Source organism: Molossus molossus, unplaced genomic scaffold (genome assembly GCF_014108415.1).
Source record: "Molossus molossus isolate mMolMol1 unplaced genomic scaffold, mMolMol1.p scaffold_m16_p_4, whole genome shotgun sequence".
Classification (NCBI taxonomy): Eukaryota; Metazoa; Chordata; class Mammalia; order Chiroptera; family Molossidae; genus Molossus; species Molossus molossus.
The window spans coordinates 203,376-217,770 of record NW_023425377.1 but is presented as its reverse complement, the minus strand read 5'-3'; positions in this window follow the sequence as shown (position 1 = coordinate 217,770).

The window sequence follows — 14,395 nt, the reverse complement described above, 5'->3', positions numbered from 1 at the left end:
CGTTTTCCGGGGGGGCAGCAGGTGTGTCGAAGGGCTCATTCTGTCTCGGGGCCTGGTTTCGGTGGAGGTGTGAGCCAGGTAGGAGGTGCCCCTGGCCGGGGTGGGTGTGTATCAGCTGAGGGATGTATTGAAAGTCCAGCTAGTTATGCTCTGCAGTGATACAAAGTTTCACTTAAAAGAATGTTGATTTAAATGAACAATTGAGGGGAAATAGGTCAGGCAGGGCCCCCTCCAGGGGACACCCATCGGGGAGGAGTCGTGGGCGTGGATGTGTCCGAAACCACAGTGCAGGGTGCTGGGTCCCAGTTTCCGGGCCGTGGGCGTGGCTGTCTCTGGGGTCCTGTCACCTCCTGCGCCGCTGAGAATCCTGTTCTGAGAATGAAATTGGGAACCTGGGACGGGCCCTGCCAGCCGGGGGACCTGACGTCCTGCCAGCCTCATGACCCAGTGGCTGGGGAGCACAGTGAGCATCGCAGTCCCACCGGCGGGGACCCCCAGGGGTCAGCATGTGGCCCTCCTGGGCTCTTCCTCGCCCTGACCGCCCAGCAGTGTGGCCTTGGGCATCTCGCCATGACACCTTGGGTGTCTCATACGACCTTGGATGACCTTGTCATGTGATTTTGGCGGGTAGGTCATTTCTTTGTTCTCAGAAACTCCTGCTGGTGGCTGTGCTGGGAAGGAGTCTGGGGTCCCCCTCCCCCACCTCTGCAGTTTGGAGGGGTGGGGATGGAGCTGCCCATGGAGACCGCTTTGCAGCCAGCTGTCAGCCTTGAGCGGCTCCCCAATGGGGAGGTCAGTGTGCGCCCGCCCTCCATCAGCCCTGCTGCGTGGGCAGTAGGACGGCGTGTGAGCTGAGGGGGTGGGCCGGGGGACCCCAGACGAGGTGGTGAAGACTTCGACGCCCCCCTCCTGCCCGGCCCATGTGGGGGTCTGGGCCCCCCGCCCTCTCTGGCCCGTGATCTCCACATCAGTCTGGACCCTTGGGGGTAGGGCTGGAGCTAAGTCTCCTCTGGGTCCCCAGGTGGTCCCTGAAGGGGGCAGCAGGCTGTTTCATCAGAGCCTGGGTCAGGGCCCTGAGGGTACTGACAGAGGAGCTTCTGGGCTCACCCCTGGGTTGGGGGCCAGGACCAGCCTGGTCTTGGAGGTGACAGCCGTAGGCAGGAGCTGGCTTGTCACCCCACATTCTCCACCCCTCACCAGCGGCCTAGGCTGGAACCCACCCCCACTCCCCGAGGGGCCGGGGACGCAAAGCCTGTGGTTTCTGCAGAATAAAACTGTGACTGTTCCCGGCCAGGCCCTTGAGCTGCCAAAAATGTGTAGTATTCACGGCCTGGCCTCCGCCTGCGGTCTGGGCAGTGCTCCTGGGCCGCCCTGCCACGCCCAGGCACTGGCTGCCCAGCCGAGCAGAGTCCCCAGCCCGCTGGCCCCAGGGCCTCCCTGCCACCTGGCTCCGCACCACCTGGAAAGCCCTCTGGGACCTGGTGTGCGGGCAGACACAGAAAGGCTCCCTCCACGCCTCGGGCAGTGTCCAGGCAGGGGACACACGGCCGCTCCCGGCCTGGCAGAACTCTGCTGGGGCCGCAATCCTACCGCCTGGCCCCCGCCACAGGGCTGGGCTGCGAGCCCCTCACTCTTCCTGGGGGACGCAGCCCTCAGGGCCCCACAGCCAGGAGCACAGCACGGGGTGGGGGGGGCAGCCTGCCCTCAGCACTTAGAGGCTCTGGGCTGGCCATGCCCCTTGCAGTGTGGCCGTCAGAGGTCCCGGGTGGGCCAGACGGGCTGAGCCCCTTCGACTCTGCTGCACCACCCAAGTGCGCTGCCGGCCCCTCGGCCTGTGCGTGGGCCTGGGTGGGTGTCATCTTGGGGTGGCTCAGCGTGGTTCCCGGGCCTTTCCTGGTCCCAGCTCAGGGCCCTGGGGGAGAACACGCAGGTGTCGCCTGCAGAGCCGCCCCGCCCACCGCTCTGTCCCCAGGTTTCCTTGAGTTCCCAGGGCGGGGCTCCCCTCTCACAGCTGCGTTTCCGGAGAGAAAAGGGCTGCTGCAGACTTGCCAGGACCTGTGCTCCTAGAGGCGGCTGCCACCTGGGCTGGATGCAGGCTCTGCCCCTCTCAGCGGCCTCAGCTCAGCACCAGGGGCGCCGTGAACTCTGCCTGACCTCAGAGACACTTGCCCATTTTTTTCTGGTCCAGGACCCTCTGCCCTGCCCCCGGCACAGGCTGGCCGTGCCAACTCCTCTGTCCAAGCCCAGAACCAAAGCCAGGGTCATCCACACAGCCCTCCTCAGACTGCCTTCAGGAGCAGCGACGGAAACACCGGACCTGAACCCGAGACGGGTCTGCAGGGCTGTGGCCTGGTCTCAGAGGTTCGTCGGTCGGTTGGTTGGTTCACTCATTCATTCTCTTCCGAGCACACACCAAGCTGTCTCTGCTGCGGCCTGGCCTTGGGGGAGGTGTGATCTCACACAGGATCTCCGTGTCCTCGTCTGTAAGGTGACTGGGTCAGACCACAGGACCCCAGAGGCCCCAAATTGTATGCACAAAGTGATTTTTTTTGTAATCCTCACGTGGGGACATTTTTCCATGTTTTGTTCAGGTAGAGTGGGAGGGAGAGAGAGGAATAGAGAGAAACATCGACGTGAAAGGGGCACATTGAGTGGCCGTCTCCCTCACGACCTCGAGAGGAATAGAGAGAAACATCGACGTGAAAGGGGCACATTGAGTGGCCGTCTCCCTCACGACCTCAACCAGAGCCGGGGACGAATTGCAACCGAGGTACATGCCCTGGACTGGAATCGAACCCGCGACTCATTGGTCTGCGGGCTGAGGCTCTAACACTGAGCCAAACCGGCCAGGGCTCACAGGGTGATTTTTAAGTGACGTGTGATGAACGTTTATGACCATGTTCTATTCTCAGACTTGTGTAGTTTTAGCTCTTATACTTGGGTCTTGGATACATTTTGAGTTAATTTTTGTCTACGATGTGCTGTCATTCTTTTACGTGGACGTTCAGTTGTGCATTTAATAAAATGTTTTCATTGATTTTTTTAGAGAGAGGAAGGGGGAGAGAGAGAGAAACATCAATGTAGAAACATCGATTGGCTGCCCTGTGCACGCCCCCTACTGGGGATCGAGCCTGCAACCCAGGCATGTGCCCTGACTGGGAATCGAACCGGGACCTCTCAGTCTATGGGATGACACCAAGTCCATTGAGCCGCACCAGCTGGGCCAGGGATTCCTTTTTATACTTAATGGGGAGATCCAGACCATCCTTCATGAGATTCCTAATTTCTAAATTACACACAACTGTATTACAGTGTAATGGTCAACACTCTTTTGGTAATTTTGAGTTTATTGTCTTTCATTTGAATTTCAGGATCAGTTTGTCAGTTTTTTACAGACAGGGCAGCTAGAATTTTGATAGGGATGGTGTTGATTCTGTGGACCAGTGTGGGAGGTTGGCCACTTAATATCATCTTCAGTCTGTGAACACAGGATAGCTTTCCATTTATTTAAGGTCTTCATTTTCTTTCAATGCTGCTTTTGTAATTTTCAAGGTGCATCAATTGTGTTGATCTTTTCAAAGAAATAACTTTTGTCTTAATAGTTTCGATTTCTCCTCCCCATTTTATTTCCCTCTAATCTGTACTATTTCCTTCCTCTTATTTTTGGGCTGAGTTTGCTCTTCTTGATCCAGTTTCTTAAGAGGGAGGATTAAGGTATTGATTTGAGATCTTTCTTTTGTTTATAACATAGGAATTTGCAGCTATAAATTTACCTCTAAGCACTGCTTTACCTGCATCCCATAAGTTTTTATGTGTTTTCTTTTGCCTCAGTTTTTCTAGTTTCCCTTGAGTGTTCCTTGTATATACCTCTGTGTCTTTTTCCTGCTTGTGAAAAGGGCACCTTCCCAGGCTGTTAAATATTCTTTAAAGCCATGATTTCTTCTGGCTTCCCAGAAGCCCCCCTGGATGAGCCACAATCTGACTCTGTGGCCATGGAGATTCCCCTGACTCCCTGCAGGGTCTGTGTGAGTTCCTGGGCACACAGTCTTTCTAGAAGTAGAAGCGCACACTTAAAGGTCCTCGTCACATCCTGCTGTCTCCCCTGGCAGCTGACATCCTTCTTGGGTGGTGGCACAGGCAACACAAGCATGCAGACAGAACTCTTCTGCAGATGAAAGAAGGGCCAGGGCGGATGGCCAGTGTTGGTGAGATGGCACTGAGGGGTCCCTGCCACCTTCCGCTTGGTTTTGTCCTCATGAAGGTGTTTGAATAAGTGAAGTGTCACGATTCACCCAGAGTCAGAGCCCTGGGCTGAAGGCAGGTCTGGGGACGCTGATGGGAGTGGGGTCAGCCTCAGACCCTGGGTCTGAGCCACATTCTGGAATGACCAGAGGTCCTGTTCTGCAGAGTATGTGCAGGTTAAGGAGGACTTTCTTGAGGACCTCCCACAGGGCACCTCAAGGCCTCCTTACCTGGGCATTCTCACCCTCTCAAATGGGGAAGTGGGGATGGGAGCCACAGGGAGTGTCCCAACTCCAGGGCATCACTCCCCAGAGCAAACCCTCCCCCTCCTTCCTTCTCCCTCCTCCCTCTCCCTCCACCCCTCTTCATACTTTTGAATCCACCTTCCTGGGGGTTGGTGCTACCTGGGGAAGACCTGGGGACTCAGAGCTGCTCCATCTCAGGTAGAGACCCAGGGGGCAGCAGTCTCGGCCCCAGGACCCCAGAGCCTCTTTGTGCGAGGGATGGCGCTGGAGCTGGGGCTGGGGCAGAGGACCCTGTTTACATGATACGTGTGTGTCTGTCTGTGTGTGTGTGTCTGTCTGTGTCCTTGGCTGTGGGCCTGCACTGTCTGCCTGGGTGGTGGTGTCCAGAGAACCCTCAGCTTTGCATACCTCCCCCCTGCCTCCCCACCTCCTCGAACACTGGCCTGCGGTGACCCTGAGCAAAGGACACGCTTAAAACTACTTCTGTGGGGCTGGTGGGAAGAGAGCTGTGTCTGTGGGGATGGAGCTGGGCACCTGGGAGGTCACACCCTCCCCAAGCTCCACAGGACACACCTGAGTCCCAGAGCACTCTGGGAGGCGTGGGGCGCGTGCCAAGGATCCTCGGCTGACAGCCGGCGCCCGGGGCCAGAGCGAGTCACACGCCTGAACACACAGCACCCTGGGTTCTTCCTGTGGCCAGGGGACCCCTGGGAGCCAACCCGTCTTCGGTTACCCCAGACCTCACCCCAAGAGCATAACCTGATTCAAACACCAGGTCTCGAAGTCCCAGTCCCTGGCCCGGGAGGGGGTTTCGGGGAGACAGAGGAGGGACAGACTGCTGTCAGAGGCTGGGCTCCTGGGCACATTCATAACAGCCTGAAAAACAGCCTCCGGGAAGAAGCAGCTCAGATCATCATCTCATGTGTTTAAAAAATTCTGGCATTTTCCTCCTCAAAATCTGTCCTAGTTATGCTTGAGATCTCCTGACCCCAGAATACTTTTATTTATGACAGAAAATTCGTCTCTATGGCAACGCCTGAGGAAGCTGCAGTCTGGAGATGATAACTTCCCGAGCAGTAAGCGGCTTCTCACAACAGTGCCGGGTGTCGCAGCTGCCTGGGGAGGGGCAAGGGGCTCGGGGGCGAGGCCCACCGAGGCTGGGCTGAGGGCGACGCCTGGCACCGACCTCTGTCCTGGCTTCTGAAGAGCGGCCAGCTTACCCTCCGTCTGAGCACAAGGGCCCAGGTGGCCCCAGGGGCTGAGCACAAAGCAGCACCGGGCCTTCCCTGCACCCGGCATCTGTGTCTCCCGCACCCTGGCAAAGCGACACTGTCTCCTCTTCCTCCTGAGAAATGGGCACAGGGAGTGGTGTCCTGGAGACAGGCTGTGCCCTCTGGCAGCCTTGAACCCAAGGCTGGAAACCCGACTCTGCAGAGCTGTGCTCCCAGGTCAGCCTGAATTTCACAGTGGGAGGCGAGAGCTGGTCAGTACGTGGAAAGGTAGTTCCTCTTTCGGCTGGGCTAGGTGCCCTTGCAGGACACTCAGATGGACATAATGGAGCCTCCATTTTGGTCCCATGAGTCTCTCATTCATTAATCCATCCATTCATCTACCAACCATTTATTCACCATCCACCCATCATCCATCCATCCACCCACCCACCTGTCCATCCATCATCCATCCATCCATCCACCCACCCATCCATCCATCCATCCATCCATCCACCCACCCATCATCCATCCATCCATCCATCCATCCACCATCCATCCATCCATCCATCCACCCACCCACCATCCATCCATCCATCCATCCATCATCCATCCATTCATCCATGCATCTACCCACCATCCATCCATCCACCCACCCACCATCCATCCATCCACCCACCTATTCATCCATCCATCCACCCACTCACCATACATCCATACATCCACCCACCATTTGTCCATCCATCATCCATCCATATACCCACCATCTATCCATCCATCCATCCATCCACCCACCATCCATCCATCGACCCATCTACTTATCCATCCATCCATCCATCCATCCATCCATCCTTCATCCATCCACCTACCATCTGTCCATCCATCTATCATCCATCCATCCACCCACCATCCATCCATCTACCCATCTACTTATCCATCCATCCATCCATCCATCCATCCATCCATCCTTCATCCATCCACCTACCATCTGTCCATCCATCTATCATCACCATCCATCCACCCACCCACCATCCATCCATCCATCATCCATCCACCATCCATTCATCTATCCATCCATCCACTTTTTCACCCATCATCCATGAATCCATCCACCCATCCATTCATTCATTTATTACTCATTCATCCAGCAAACATTTCTGAGCACCTTCCAAGGGGCTGCCACTCTTGGGCACCCCTGAATCATTGCTGTCGTGGTGATAACTAAGGGGAGAGCCGAGCACGAATCCCACAAACTGCAGTCTGAGGAAGGGCTTGAAGGAGAGGTGCTGCTTGGACCCTGAGGCTCCGTTATGTGTGTTGGTCAGTTTCAATTCTCACAACCACCTCATGAGACGGGCACCATGACCAACCTCTGCTGTGCAGGAGGAAGTGAGGGGCAGGTTCAGTAAGGAATTTGCCCCCAATTTTGTGAATGGAAGAGTCAGAATTTTAACTTGGGCCAGACTGAGTTTTAACCACCAGGGGGTCCTGCCTCTCTGGGGTTGTAGGGTCTGCTGAGGGCATCCAACCTGGTCTGGTGGGGTCAGGGGAGACTTCCAACCTGCATGAGTCCCCGGGACAAGCAGCGGTGGGGGGTGGTGAAGCGGGGGGAAGAGTGTCCTAGGAACAAGGACTGGCTGTGGGGGGCCTCTGTGCTAACAGGAGCAGCATGACCAGGGGTGGGGGGCGCGAGGAGAGCTGCTCCCTCTCTCGGCACCCCCTCTGCTGACTCGGACCACCTGCTGTCCAGCGCTGCTGATGAGCTGCCGGTGAGGAGCGAAGATGGAGAGATTAGGTGAGGTCAGTCTTTGGTTTCCAAACACTGGAAACCAATTAGACAAAGCATTCTTCAGAGGAGATGCCGCTGTCTGGGGGCCAGCGCTCCCGGGCCAGGCTGCTCCTCCGAGCTGTTGGAACCAGTCAGCTAGCGGGTCAGGTGCTGGCTTCCTGCCACCACACCAGCCCCACTCGGCCTCCCTGCCTCCACTGGAGGCCAGGCCTCCGCCAGGGCCCTCCTCCCGGTCCAGGCGTGAGGGGCTTGGCCTGGACACGGCCCGGCTCCTGCAGCTCACGGGATCCCCGGCTCACCGTGGGGGCCGAGCCCATTCCTCTGGGGTTCACGGGAAACCAGGTTTGCTTTCTGTGTGAGGACAGGGACGGCGACCTGCTGTGGACAGGGCTGTCTCAGGTTCTGTGTGGAGTTGGCCAGCCTCCCGCTTCCCTCCCGCCCATCCTGGGCTTGCTCCTTCTTGTCCCCCAGCTGGGCCTGCCAAGCCTCGTCCAGCTAACGACAGTGACCTCGATGGGGTGGCGCCAGGCGCCTGGCGCCTTCTCTGCCCTGCGCCCTCACTCCGCAGCTCGGACTTGGCCGGCAGCCGAGTCTGAGCAGGGAATGACTTGGCCTATGAGGAGGAGAGACTGGTTCAGGGCTTTGAGGGGCACTGCCTGCCCGGGGCCCCTCAGGAGGCTCAGAAGCCTTGAGCCACAGGAGATTGCGAGGAAGGGACGACCTGCAGGGTCAGGAGCCCACAGGCCCCGGTCGGGAGGCCAGCTCTTGCCAAGGCCTCAAGGCAGGCCCTGGACCCCCACCCCTGCCCCTTCCCACCTGCGGCCAGCATTCCTGTGGCCTCAGCTCCCAGAGAGGCCAGGCCTGCCCCCATTCAGCCTTCCCGGGGAAGCTCCTGGTCAGCCCGCGAGCCCGCGGTTCCTCCGGCCCACCTGGCGGCAGGACCCTGAATGCTGCATGCGGAGGGGGCTTCCCGCCAGGCCACTGGCCGGTTCATCTGCGCGTCCGTGTCCAGGGCTGAGTTGTGTCGGATGCACACAGAGCCCCCCCGTCTCGGTGTCCCCCACCTGCTCCTCTGGGTCTCGGACTCCACTTCGTACCTACCGAGCAGCTGTGAGCAGGCCCCTCCCTGCCCCCCGACTCTCAGCTGAGCCTCTGAGGGTGCTCCCAGGGGAGCCCGGGGCAGAGGCTTCTGGGGGAACTCCACCCCAGTGAGCCCACACGGATCTCTGGCTGGTCCCCCACTTCAAGGCCACACTGACTGGGCCCCGGGGAGGTCCAGGTGGCCTCAGCTGCCCCAGCACTTGCCTGGGCCCCCCACCGCCTGCCCCTCCCCTGGAGGCTGATTGGCCCCAAGGCTGGCTTTCTGCAAAATAAACCGAACCGAGGTCCTTGGAAATGGGGTGCAGTGTTGATTTCTCTGTGCCGGGCCGCTGGGCAGGGGTCGCCTCTCTGGGAGAACAGGAGTGGGCACAGCTCCTGCTGAGGGTTTGCAGTTTGACAGCTGGGGTGCCTCCGGCCCACAGGTCGATGGGGCCACGGGCGGTGCCATTAGTACCCCCAGTTGACAGAGGAGGTGTTGGGGCCCCTGTCAGGAACTGCGCCGGGTCTCAGCAGCCCAGACGGGAAGACAGCCGCCCGCCCTGCCCGCCTCTCGCTCCGCCCTCAGTGTACCAGCCCCGTAGCCTGAAGGTGTGTCTGCCTGTCCCTGTCCCGGGGGAACCTCAGGGAGGAGAGGCTGGTCTTCGGAGCCGGGCACAGACAGGCGGGAACTGTCCAGATGCCGGTTTACGCCTCACCGAGGACGGTGTAAGGGCGGCAGTGTGCGCAGAAGATGTTCGACGCCTTTAGCTACTGAGGAAACAAACAGCGGCAGGAGGTGCCGCGGGGTGACCAGGGGGGCCACAGTTTGCGCTCCTCCCCATCCCTCCGAAAGCCTCTCGGACACCTTCCCGCACCCCTGACGGGTGCTGCCCCGCTGGAGGGCCGCTGCCTGGGGGAGCCGGACCCTGGGCTCAGGTGGACGTCAGGTTTTGGTCGCAGAAGGTCTGTGCAGAGCCTTCAGCAACCTCATTTCACAGATGAGAAAAGTGGGGTGCTGGCAACATGAGGGATGATAAGGACGCAGAGCCGGTCCAACCGGGGGTCCTGGGCCCTGGTCCTCCCCGCAACCACGTCCACTGAGCCCCCACCTCTCTGCCCGGCACAGGACCCCCAGCGGCACCCAGGACACACCATGGCTTCAGCACCCAGGACATGCCGTCCACCTGCTGCTTCGTCTGGACAGGCTGACCTTGGGGGGGGACCCCCAGGTCTCTTGGCAAAGCCTGATTTCTCAGACTCACAGCCCCTCAGGTGGACAGCCCCGTTTCGGGGGAAAACCAATTTATTTCTGCCCGTGTTTTGGAGAACGGATTTCAAAGACATGAATAATTCATCTCCCCAACATTTCGAGGTCAGGAGAAACGGCTGAATTAATTCTGTGTTTTAATGTGATAAAAACAGCAACAACGGGACTTCAGTCTTCCCCTGAATCATGAAAATGCTCAGCGCCGGAGGCGGGTTTGTTCAGCCACACGGAGGGCCCGCGCTCCGGCCCCTGGCCGAGACCGATCCTGGGGAGCAGAAACTGTCCCCGCGACCCCGGGCTGGGCAGAGCAGACTCCACGGACGTGCTGTCCTCACCCCCCCCCCCCCAGGCCATGGCTGTGCTGTTCTCCCACAGGGGTCACTGAGGCTTAAGATGCTCCTGCTGCCGCCTGAGGCTCGGGAGCCAACCCTGAGAACTCCGGCTTCCCTGTCAGGGTCCATCGGAAAACAGAGCGCTCTGGGCCGTGGCGTGTCCCCGAGTGCTGGGGAGTCCGGCTGTTATCAGGGCCTGAGCTCCTGCCACGGACCAGTGGGTCACCCAGTGAGCGAGGTGGACCGGCCTCTGTGCCAGGCTGGGCGGCAGGCAGCTCGGGAGGGAAGAGCGACATGTGCTGGTTCCAGACCTGGCCACACCGCCCCTGGCCCACGCCGTCCCTGGTCACGCCGTCCCTGGCCACGCCACCCCTGGCCCACACTGCCCCTGGCTACACCGCCCCTGGCCCACGCCGTCCCTGGCCACGCCACCCCTGGCCCACACTGCCCCTGGCCACACCGCCCCTGGCCCACGCCGTCCCTGGCCACGCCACCCCGGGCCCACGCCGTCCCTGGCCACGCCACCCCTGGCCACGCCGTCCCTGGCCCACACCGTCCCTGGCCACGCCACCCCTGGCCATGCCGTCTCTGGTCACGCCGTCCCTGGTCACGCCGTCCCTGGTCCACACCATCCCTGGCCACACCGCCCCTGGCCCACGCCGTCCCTGGCCATGCCGTCTCTGGTCACGCCATCCCTGGTCACGCCGTCCCTGGTCACGCCGTCCCTGGTCACGCCGTCCCTGGCCCACACCGTCCCTGGCCCGCGGTGGCCCCCACCTTCTCCCGTCAGTGTGGATGGAGACGGGGAGGGCAGAGCCGTGGCCACTTGACCCTGGGGTCCCTCAGTGACCATGCAGCTGCCTCCTGCTACCCAAGGGCAGTGGCGAGGGCTTTGTGTGAGTGAGAAATACCATGCTGAGCCCTGAGGTTTCGGGTGTGTTGGGGGCCAGGCTTGGTGCTAACACGAGACCCGTGAGCCATCAAGGGGCAGGACCATGGCACCGAGGGAGATTCCAAGGAGATGATGATTCTTGTCTTTAAAGAAGACCAACAGCTAACCAGTGAAAAGGTCACTGACCCTGGGTGCCAGCGCTCAGCTGGGGGGCCTGGAGCCTGATGCCGCCGTGTTGCACAGCCCAGCGCCCAGAACCCATGTGGTCCCGGACTGTCCTATAAACCCTACGATTGCCTGGAAGGACTGAGCCCATGGCTCTCAGGTCCAGGTCCAATGCCCTGCGGACCAGAGGGCTTCTTTAGAGGGCTCCTGGAACCTTCTCCCTGGCTCTTAGGGCATGAGGCAGTGCTGCCTGCAGGTGGGTGGATAAGGATGAAAAGCCTGGAGCTATGGCAGTCATCTTGCAATGATGAGGAAAAGTACTGAGAAAAAATTCTGAAGACTGAGCCTAAGTGAGGATGGCAGAGCAGAGACGAAGAGGGATCGCAAGTCCTGTGATGCCACACAGTCCTGTGCACCCGCCGGAGCTCCCTGTGTGATGTCACACGCTCACTGTGCACCCGCCAGAACTTCCTGTGTGATGTCACATGCTCACTGTGTGACGTCACACACTTACTGTGCACCCGCCGGAACTTCCTGTGTGATGTCACACGCTCACTGTGTGATGTCACACACTCACTGTGCACCCGCCAGAACTCCCTGTCACACAACACACTGCATTTAAAGCCACCAGTCACGTGTGTCTACTGGAGACGTGGCCTGTGGACCGAGGACCGAATGTGAGATCTCGTGTTGGCTCTGTGCTCGCAGCCACGCAGCCTAGCGTGGGTGTTTCTGTGCGTGTCCTGCGCTCAGTTTCCCTCGCTGTGGAAACGGAGCCCAGGGCTGCCCCTGGTGCGGAGCAGAGCCTGGGAAGAGACAGTTTTAGGTGAGGAAGTGAGGGAATCGGGCCACAGGAGCTGAGACGTTCTGCACCCCGTGGGGCAGATGCCGCCGCAGGGTCCCGAGTGGCGTCCCCTCCGCGTCAGTGAGGGGCGGTGTGGGATGGGCCTCGAGGCCACCGTCCAGCCGCGGGGCACCACTGCCGAGCTCCTCCCACGCTTTCTGCCCGAGTTAGCGTGAGGCCCGGGGGGCCCGCCCCCCCAGCGGGCTCTTTCCCACAGAATTCTGAGAGCGGACTGAGCGAGCAGAGCTATTTTTAACGTCTCGGTCATGGAGTTGCTGTCCTGGTCTGTGGGACTCGCTCACGCTCTTTGGAAACAGCCCGCCCGGGCCTGGGGCGCTGCCAGGCTTGTCACCAGCCCTCGGCCTCCTGGGCTGCGAGGGGACACGCCCTGGCCTGGGCTGTCCTGTGAGAAGGTCCGCACCGCCCAGCATGGCCGCCTTCGGGAAGCTTCCTGGGCCTCCATCGGCTGGGTCCCGTCCCAGCCCCGTGACTCCTGGGGGCCAGCAGCGAGGTCCCTGGACTTCAGACCTTTGCTGTCCTTCAGGCCGCCCTGGGGACAATGGCTCGGGACGGGTTCCCCAGGGCTGTTCGACCCGGCGCCCACGGGCTTGGTCCTGGGCCACCTGGCAGACAGCCCCTTCTTGGCCCCATCCTTGTCCACAGTCTTGGAGACCGATGGGGTCCCTATTAGACCCTGCCATCAACTTACCGCCCTCCAGGTCACCCCGAAAGGTGAGCCCCACCCTATCGCAGAGAAGAGGACACGGGGCCCTGGTTGGTGGATGGCCCCCAGGCACCCGGCAGAGCTGGGCCTGGACCCAGGCCGATCCTGTCCCATGTCACCTCCCCGAACCTGGGACTGTCCTGTGGGGTGTACAACAGTCAGACCCAGCATGGCGCCCTGCGTCATCGTCCCTCTGTGCGCTTGTCCGGTCTGCGGGCCAGGCTCTGGGTGTGTCGTGATGCCCAGGCCACGTGCCCACCCAGGAGCTCATGCCCTGGAGGCGGAAACACACAGTCAACACTCTACGGGGAGGGGCAGAGGGCCCTGCCGGGTACGGGCGGGGCGCACGGGGCTGCCTTGTCCCCTCAACATTCACATCCACGGAAGCGGTGGCTGTGGCCTTCGTGGAAATAGGATCTTTGCAGAGGTAATTAGTGGAGGTGGTTGGTGCTGGAGTCGGGGGGCCTCATCCTCTGACTGGTATCTCGGTAAAAAGGGAGATGGGGACACGGGCGCAGGGAGGAGGCCCTGGGGCCGTGGAGGCGGAATCGGGGTGATGCGTCCATGAGTCCAGATCACTGGTCGCTGGAGTCCCCGAGCGAGACCATGGATGCCTGCGGCTGTGACCCGCCCTGGGAAAGCGACAGGGCTCCCGGGCCCTCCGCCTGGGCCCCCGCTCCTGCCTCTGGACCTCCTGGAGGGGGGCGTGTTCGATCACGTGGACAGAGCTCCTGTCCAACACGGCAGCCACTGGTCACGTGTGGCTGCCGGGTCCTTGAAACGTGGCCTGTGTGGCTGAGGACCGAATGTTTAACATTTTATTTATTTTTAATCTGTTTGAATGTGAGCAGCCGCACGGGACTCCTGCTACCAGGCCGGACGGCAGCGTTGGACGCCATCTGACTGCCCAGCCACGTGCGCCATGCCGTGGAGGGTCGGCCCGTGGGGGTCTGTGGCCCTGTCCCACGCGGGGCTCATTCTGCCGTCTTCTCTCCAGCAGATGGGACTCCCACAGGCCACCCGCCCGCTCTGCGTTCAGGGCCGGGCGCCGTCCAGGACGGAGGACATCCTCGGAGAACACCGCTGACGTTGTCCGGCGTCTTGACATCCAGTCTTCCTGCTGCAGCTCACAACACCCAGGGCTGTGCCAAAACCCGTGGTTACTTTGGGGGATGTCCGGGCCCGACAGGCACTCACGTCCCAGGGTTCACAGAACCGTCTCAGATGTGGCCCCTACCACCCGCCCACACAAAGTGTTACTGGTGCCCGTCCTCCGGCTGGCTGTTCTCAAGTCAGCAATCGGCAGGGCTACGTACGTGGGAGTTCAGGGTTCCGGACCTGGGCTGCTGCGTGTCGGATCCCGGGGCAGGGAGCCTGGCACAGGTCACGTAATCACCATAAAGTCAGCACCTCTGGGTTCGCCAGGAAGCAGGGGCAGCGTTCAGGTGTGTGTGGTCCATGGAGAGCGTTGAAAGCAGGCTCTGGAGCGGCTTTTCCGCTGGGCTGTCAGTGGACGTGCTGGGCCTCTGGGGTGGGGCCTGGTGGGCCTGGTGGGGCTGGGAGCAGAGGGCGGAGCCTGAGGATCCGTCTCAGAGTTCAGTATCTGG